This window comes from Bidens hawaiensis, unplaced genomic scaffold (genome assembly GCF_021521415.1).
Source record: "Bidens hawaiensis isolate Kalapana, Puna unplaced genomic scaffold, B.hawaiensis_p1.1 tig00038205_1, whole genome shotgun sequence".
Classification (NCBI taxonomy): domain Eukaryota; kingdom Viridiplantae; phylum Streptophyta; class Magnoliopsida; order Asterales; family Asteraceae; genus Bidens; species Bidens hawaiensis.
The window spans coordinates 134,261-143,550 of NW_027505537.1; positions in this window are offsets into that span (position 1 = coordinate 134,261).

Sequence of the window (9,290 nt, forward strand, 5' to 3'; positions counted from 1 at the left end):
TCTCTTCAAGAAATAGGATCCAACGTAACTCCATGAGTAATCAAAATGACCCAAAGAGGGGCTCATTTTCTTCTCAAGAAATAAGACATCAATTCCATGAATTAAGTGACGCATAAAAGACCTCCATGAATTATGTTGATCAATAATTTGATTTATTATTTTTTAAATTATTTCCTTCCAACTCCTTCCATACTTAAGATTGAATGTATCATCAACTCCTTTGTTAGAAAATTGTAAAAATAAAGTTTTATAAACATGAATACTCTTCCAACTTTATACATAAATAACTATATGCATAACTGTGGTTAATTAGTTATTATTCTCAAGGTTTGTTTTCTTCTATTCTATGTAAGAACTTTGCGAAGAACCAAACAATGTCCAAAGTGAAGCTAAGATGAATGGTATATCGATGCTCAGAGTTGTGTTTGAAACTGCGAAAAAATGGAAATGCTTTTGATATTGATGACCAGATTGGTACCGTTTACCAGTTTTGGTATTATTAGCTATTAGCAATAACAAAATGACAATTTAATTTAGAATTTGTTGAAGAATTAAAGACAAATCATGTTAATTCTTGTTTGTTTAGTTGTTACAGGGGCTGAAACTGTCAAGTGTTAATAGTTGTAATAGTTCTGGAACTATATGACTGGTCTTAGAAGTTAAAGGGCTAATTATGTAATTTTTGAAGTTAGTTTGTTAATCAGTTGTTAACCAACTGGTTTGGGGATAAATAGAGTAGATTAGGGCTTCTAGATTTATTCAGTTTTCTTTTGTAATCCTTTTCTGTTCAATTGTAATTGTTACATTTCTTGATAATAAATCTTCGATTGAAACCCTTAATTGCTGATTCTCTGGTGTGTTTTACAACAATTGGTATCAGAGCTCGGTTAGGGCTCGATACCGGAGAAGACGAAGTAAAAAGACAATCGGAGTGGTCGGATTCAATCGCGATGGTGTCAACAAAATTCGAATTGGAGAAATTCGATGGCTGGAATGATTTTTCCCTTTGGAGGGTGAAGACGAGGGCTCTACTGGTTCATCAGGGTATCTCCGATGCCCTGTTGCGAGAGCCTAACATGCCGGAAGCTTTGACTGACAAAGAAAAGAAAGATATTCTGGAGAAGGCGCATAGTGCTATTATTCTGAGTCTTGGGGATCGGGTCCTCCGGGAAGTCTCCAAAGAACTCACGGCGGCCGGAGTTTGGGCCAAACTTGAGTCACTGTATATGACAAAGTCTTTAGCAAATCGCCTGTATATGAAGAAGAGACTCTATACTTTTCAGATGATTCCGGGTAAGACCATGGAGGAACACACAGATGAATTTAATAAGTTGGTTCTTGATCTTGAAAATATAGAGGTGGAGTTGGATGAAGAAGATCAGGTTGTAATCTTTCTAGCATCTCTTCCTTTCTCTTATGAACACTTTGTTGACACTCTGATGTATGCAAGGGAGACTCTAACCATGGATGAAGTGTTAGCAGCCTTGAATTCAAAGGAATTGAAGAAAAGAAGTGATCCAAAAGAAGAAATGAAAACAGTGGTCTAAAACCAAGAATACTCCAAGATCCAAGTCTAAAGTCAAGAAAAGATGTTTTGTGTGCAACTCAGAGAAACACTTCAAAAGAGATTGTCCAGAATGGAAAAAGAAGCAAGGAGGAGATCCAAGCAGCAGTTCTAGGTCTCATAATTCTAAAGATGATCTGTCAGAAGGTTACGAGAGTTCAGATGTTATGACAGTTTGCTCCAATAATGTCAATAATAGTTGGATTCTTAATTCCGGCATGACACCAGTCAAGTCATACTTTAAAGATTTAAAGCTAGAAAGTCTTGGTGAAGTAAAGCTTGGAGATGACAGTTCCTGCAACATAGAAGGGATAGGCACAGTAACTTTCAGACTCAAGAATGGAAGTGAGATTGATGTGCATGATGTCAGCTATATACCCAAGTCTTAAAAGAAGTCTTATGTCCTTATGAACTTTTGAAATGAAAGGTTGTCAAATAAGTCTTAAGGATGGTAGAGTTAAGATTGTTAAAGGTGCTTTAGTGATTGTGACTGGTTCTAGAATAGGGAACAATACATACATGTTGGATGGTGATGTAGTTCAAAGTGATGCATCTGTTGTTTTGACAAAAAAGGAAAATGCATTATTGTTGCATAAAAGGTTTGGTCATTTAAGTGAACAAGGACTTGTTGAACTTAAAAAGCAACAGATTGTAGGAGAATTCAATGTTCATGACATTGGATTATGTGAAACATGTATTCTAGGCAAAGAGAAAAGGGTTCAGTTTGGTAAAGGAAAACATATTACTAAGGGAATTTTGGATTATGTTCACTCTGATTTGTGGGACCTGCAAGGGTTGAAACTCTATGAGGGGCAAGATATTTTCTGTCAATAATAGATGATTTTTCAAGGAGGGTTTGGGTATTTGTGATAAAGAATAAGAATGATGCTCTTAGTAAGTTTAAAGAGTGGAAGATATTGATTGAAAATCAAACTGAAAGAAAAATTAAGAGATTAAGGACAGATAATGGTCTAGAGTTTTGTAATAGGGAATTTGATCAATTCTGTAAAGAGAATGGAGTTGGAAGGCACCTTACTGTTCCGGGTACTCCTCAGCAGAATGGGTTAGCTGAGAGGATGAATAGGACTTTGTTAGAAAGAGTAAGATGCATGAGGTTGAATTCTGGTATGCCAAAACGTTTTTGGGGAGAGTTAGTTACTACAGCTGCATACTTAGTAAATAGATCACCTTCAAGAGCAATAGAAATGAAGACACCTATGGAAGTATGGACAGGGGAAAAACCTGATTGCAGTCATCTAAGAGTAGTAGGATCTTTAGCTTATGCTCATATAAGTCAAGATAAATTAGATCCAAGGGCACAAAAGTGCATATTTTTAGGATATCCTGAAGGTGTAAAAGGATATAGATTGTGGAGATTAGGAAATGTAAGTCCCAAAGTAATTCTTAGCAGAAGTGTAGAATTTAATGAATCTGTGTTGTACAAACATGTGGTTGGAAGTAATGATTTCAACTGTGAATTCAGTCCTAATAGTGTTCAACTAGAGGTGGAGCCTAATGAAAGAGAAGGTGATACTGGGTCAGCTGGTACAGGGGTAGAAATGGAAAATCCAGGAGAGGCTTCAAGGTATAACCTGGCTAGAGACAGGCCAATAAGAGATATAGTTAGACCTTTAAGGTTTAGAGATGGTGAAGATGTGTCAACAGTAGTTTTTAGTGTTGCTGAACATGAGAACATCTATGAGCCTTTGACTTTTTATGAAGCTGTAAATTTTGATGATAAAGAAAAATGGTTTGAGTCCATGAAAAAAGAAATGACTTCTTTAGACAAGAATCAGACCTGGGTTTTAGTAGACAAACCTAAAAACCAGAAGGTGGTTGCTTGTAAGTGGATATATAAAGTCAAAGATGGGTTACCTGGTGATAAAGGTCCAAGATTTAAAGCCAGACTAGTGGCTAAAGGTTTTACTCAAAGGCCTGGTATTGATTATGATGAGATATTTTCTCCAGTAGTTAAACACACGTCCATAAGGGTAGTTTTGATAATTGTTGCAACTGGTGATTTTGAGCTTGAACAATTAGATGTAAAGACTGCTTTTTTACATGGGTATCTGGATGAAAATATATATATGGCTCAACCTTTGGGTTTCATTAAATAAGGAAATGAAGAAAAGGTATGTCTGTTAAAAAGGTCATTGTATGGGTTAAAACAGTCACCAAGGCAATGGTATAAAAGATTTGATGAGTTTATGGTTACTCATGGATTTAATAGAAGCTCTTATGATAATTGTGTGTATTATAGAGAGTGGAGTAGTGGTAAGTATATCTATCTTCTGTTGTATGTTGATGATATGCTGTTAGCATATGAAGACAAGGCAGAGATAGAAGCCACTAAGAGGTTAATGATGTTAGAGTTTGAAATGAAAGAGATTGGAGAGGCTAAAAAGATTTTGGGCATGGAGGTAATTAGGGACAGAGGTCAAAGACAGTTGAAGTTAACTCAGTCTGGTTATGTTGATAAAATCTTGAAGACTTATGGTATGAATAAGAATAATATAAAGATAGTCTCAACTCCAATTGCAGCTCATTTCAAATTGTCATTAGAAGACTCACCAAGATCAGAAGATGATATTAAATACATGGAAAAGGTTCCTTATGCAAATGTGGTAGGAAGTCTCATGTATTTAATGGTATGTAACAGACCAGATTTAGGGTATGCTGTCAATTTGGTGAGCAGGTATTTCGCAGATCCTGGTAAGAATCATTGGGAATCTGTTAAATGGATACTTAGGTTTTTGAAGGGTACTAAGGATAATGGCTTGTTGTTTGGGAAAGAGGTGGGGAAGCGTCAAGGTTTAATTGAAGGATATGTTGATTCAGATTATGCTAAGGACCTTGACAAAGGAAGATCGATAACTAGTTAGTTTTTAAAGTTTTTGGAAGTGTAGTTAGTTGGAAAGCTCAGCTTCAAAAGGTTGTAGCACTTTCTACAACTGAGGCTGAATATATGGCACTGACTGAAGCAGTCAAAGAAGGATTATGGCTTAAGAGACTGATTTCTGAGCTAGGGGTAAAATTGTCAAAAACTGTTGTTTACTGTGACAATGAAGGAGCTCTGCAGTTATCAAGAAATAATGTGTTTCATGAGCGTACAAAACACATTAATGTCAGGTTACACTTTATTAGAGAAGTAATAAGTTCAAAAGAAATTGAGGTTGCAAGTATTGACACAAGTGAAAATTTGGCAGATTTTCTTACTAAGACATTGCCCGGGTCAAAGTTTGATAGTTGTATTAATGGGCTGAACATGGGATAAAGATATGATTTGATCTTTAAAGGTGGAGATTGTTGAAGAATTAAAGACAAATCATGTTAATTCTTGTTTGTTTAGTTGTTACAGGGGCTGAAACTGTCAAGTGTTAATAGTTGTAATAGTTCTGGAACTATATGACTGGTCTTAGAAGTTAAAGGGCTAGTTATGTAATTTTTGAAGTTAGTTTGTTAATCAGTTGTTAACCAACTGATTTGGGGATAAATAGAGTAGATTAGGGCTTCTAGATTTATTCAGTTTTCTTTTGTAATCATTTTCTGTTCAATTGTAATTGTTACATTTTTTGATAATAAATCTTCGATTGAAACCCTTAATCGCTGATTCTCTGGTGTGTTTTACAACAGAATTTAAACATAATAAATTGGATTAAAGACGTTTATTATATGTATGTTTTTTTGCTCATTATTGTTGGCTTTGCATATGATATTATACTGGATTATTTCCTACTAATTACAAAAGTGTCATACTGTAGCATGAAGTCGTTGATTAAAATCTTTTTCACTCTTGAAAATGTCGTCTAAAATAAATAGATTGAAAAAGTAACAATAAACAGAAAAAATAAAAAATAAAAAATAAAAAACCCAAACCTATGAAACAGCAAGTTTAGTGCCGAGTCCATAGATATCTGATCTTTGAAGATTTCATTCGTTTGAAACCAAAACACTGCCAGCTTGAGAAACACGTACATGTACTAGGTACAATAACCCAATTAACTTTCAATACTCTTAAACGTCTTGAACAGTTACTGATCAAAGAGTTTTTAGGCAATCATCATTTTGTGATTTCTTGGATCTCATGGGTAACGATTATGATTCGAATCCCTTCGCTTCAGTGGTAATCTAATAACCCTGCTTGTTTTGTTATCTAATGCGGATCATAGATTTTGTATTTTATGCATAATGATGGTTTTGTTATTTATTGTTGTGATCAGATCTCTAAGTAATTGCGTTTGTATTTGATGATGATTCTAGGATTTGAGTGCCAAGGAGAAAGAGCTTGAAGCAAAGGAGGCTGATTTGAATCGGAGAGAAGAGGTATAAACTCGCGGTAAATGCGGTTTCGGGCTAGTGTGTAAGGGATAATTAAGTTTACCATCAACCACACTTCTGAATCTCTTTTCGTTTGCTTCAACTTCTTCCAAATACATTTTCATTTACATTCATTCATAAGAGTAAATACTGAAGTGCAGTCCAAATGGCTAAGTTTTTAGAAAAACTAAGATCACACACTCTCGCATCATACTCCTAATTAATTTACACATTTTTGTTAGAACCCTCACCATTTGGGTGCCCTTTTTCTTTCCAGCACTTTGATAAATGGCCTTTGGTAAATGGTCAAGTGAGTAGCCGCAAAGCCATTAGCTTTAGAATAAGAAGTCAATAAGGTCGTTAGTCTGTTAGTAGAGAATGAGAAGGAGCCAATAAGTCTAGTTGGTCTTTAGTAGTTGGTTACAAAATAATAATAGTTAAGTATGTCGGATATTTCATATTTGCTTTGTTATGAATCATTCGATCTCTAACTTTTGCATAAACAGTTCATCTATTTGTAATCATAAGCTCCAACATTCTACCAGTATTAATTGATCAACAATGACTACCATTGTTGCATTTGGAACCACACAACCGCTCTTGCATGTGTTTAATGGGATATATGCTTTGGAGTATGATGGTTCAAAACTTATTACGCTCTCAAGATCCATGAGGGTTTGTGGGATCAGCCTTTATTGAATAGGATGATGATCAAGGGAGACTTAAAGAAAACACGAAGGACGTAAAGGCGATGCCCATTATCCAACATGTTGCCCATGACACAATGCATTCTTGAAAATAATTACAAATTCAACAACAATATTACAAGGGTGAACCTTGCTGTGACCCAAGTACTAGGGAGATTCCAAAGTTATAAGTAGTAGAATTGTAGGGACTACGACAGAATTTAGAAACATTACAAATGAAAGATGATGAATTAGTGCCCGACTTTCTATCCAAAGTCATGAGAACCGTTAACAAGAAAGGTGAACATGGCGAGTCTGTTGTTGATCAAATAATGGTCGAGAAGGTGTTGTGGAGCTAAACTATATGTGAGGACCATGTTTTCACAACAATTGAGGAATCTATATGCTTCACTACTTTATCTTTGAACAAACTTATGTGCTCATTACAATATCATGGAAAGAGAATTAATCGATGCATGGACAAAGGTGAGGAAGAAAGTTCTTTCGAGCCAAAAGGAGCAAGTTTTGCTCCATCACTTTTGATGAAGGTAACGAAAACCTATGAGGCTATAGCTGCAATATATTTGGCAATTTGAGGGCGGGACGCTGGAGTGACTCACAGGGGCATGCAATGAAAGGGAATGAAGAAGATGAAGAGGTTTTCAAGCTTTCAGTGCCCTTTTCTCAACATAAAATTCCAAATAGACTAATCAAATTCACATATTCAAATATATCTCTAAAGATCTTCTAAGTATCTAGCTATCATCTAATAAAAACAATCAGACATGATGATTAGATTTAATAAAATGTTTCAAATTTATAGGTATATCATATATTAAGCTTAGTTAAAACAAAACTTTGGATTCCCTATTTGCTAAATTACACTATATATATAATAAGCCACTCAGCTTGTTGCGTATATATTATATATATATATTTAGTTAGCGTAGCAAAGGTATCATAGTTTTGATATGTTAGTTCTGCTTCATATTAATCCAGTGCCTTTAGAGTTTCATGTTCTTGTTTTATACTTATTTTACCTTTTTTTCATGTTGTGTTATACATTTTTATCATGCTATTGGTTGCTATGTATAAAGTCGTTAATCTTTATGTGGCAATAGTTGGGGCGGTTGGATGTGGGCTGTGAAGAGTGGAAGGTTGGAGTTGTGGGCCGGAGGTGGATAATGGGTCGGGAGTGTGATGGTTGTTTAATGGGTCTAGAAATGACTGGCTGGTTGTTTGGTGAATGTTGGAGGGTGTAACAATAGGTATTGTGATGGGCTGTGTGAAGATAATTGGTGATGGGACTAAAAATGAGTGGGATGCGGATTAGGATGGGTTGAGAAACGAAAATTACGCTTTGCCAAAAGTGGCGTGTCGAGAGAATAATGTTTTCACTGTTGAGATATCTAGACATCGGATTGCCCAATAGTTGGTCGTTTTCCGAGGAAGACACCAGTAATGGAGTGATGAGCAATTTTATGAGGACGAGTGGAGGAGATGTTTGGATAGCATAAGCATCCGAACACACGACGGTGGTCATAAGAGGGTTTACGTAGGTAACGTAATGAGGTGGGGGGCGTTATTTTTGTGAAGCTTAGTCAGAAAGATGTTGTGAAGATATGAGGTTGTGTGAAGAGCTTCCATCCAAAACGAATTGGGAAGCGAGACATGTGTAAGGAGAGCAAACATTACTTCTTTTAAGCGACGAATCGTGCACTCATACTTTCCATTGTTGAGATGTTAGCGGGCAAGAAAACCAAACTAAATAAAATTTTTAAAGTTAGTGTTGTCAAATTCACCCTCCCCCACCCCATATCATATTGGAATAATTTAATTGGCATGTGAATTTGTGTTGCAATGCATTGGTGAAAAAAGTGAACTTATAACTCGCAAGGCTCAATATTTTCATGGCTAGGCCCATGTATATTGCGTGAAATCATCCGTTTAAACCATATGATATTTATAACTCGCAAGGCTCAATATAAGGGGACGAATCACAAAAATAGCTTTAGATTAGGGGTTTTAATTAAGAGGTCATCGTTTTTTGTTACCAGACCGTACGTCTCTTCGTTTTAGCTCGTGAATGTGAAAATCCTCCAAAAACTGGGATTAAAAAAATAGGGTTCAGTTGGGTTCGTTTTAAAATTCAGCTGTTCGGTTTTGTTTTCAATAATAAAAGTCATTACTAACGGGTTGGTCTAAAAACCATTAAAATCGGATCGTGAAAATGTTGTTGCTAATGGCTAAATTGACTCATTCGAATTTAGTGCTAACGGCTAAATCGGCTTCTTCTTATTAACCAATCGAATTGCACTTTAGCATTTAGTCGCTAAAGATTTCTTCCTTGTGCTTCTTTCACTCGTATATACGTAATTATTGATTACAGTAGTTGTTATTTATGTAGGAATTAAAAAGAAAGGAAGAGGCTACCAAACGAGGTAATTTCGTTTTCTTTTATTCAACTTGCTTTGGATTTTAGTTCGATGATATGGTAAAAGTATATTGCGGGCGCACTAAGTATGAACTTATATATCCACACCATCTATTTTGCAGCTGGGGTTGTTGCAGGAAAAAAGAATTGGCCACCATTTTTCCCTCTAATTCATCATAACATTCCAAATGAAATCCCGCTTCATCTACAAAGAACACAATATGTTGCATTCACAACATTGCTTGGTACGTAAATTCGAAATTGAACTTGCAAGAAGATGTATACTTTT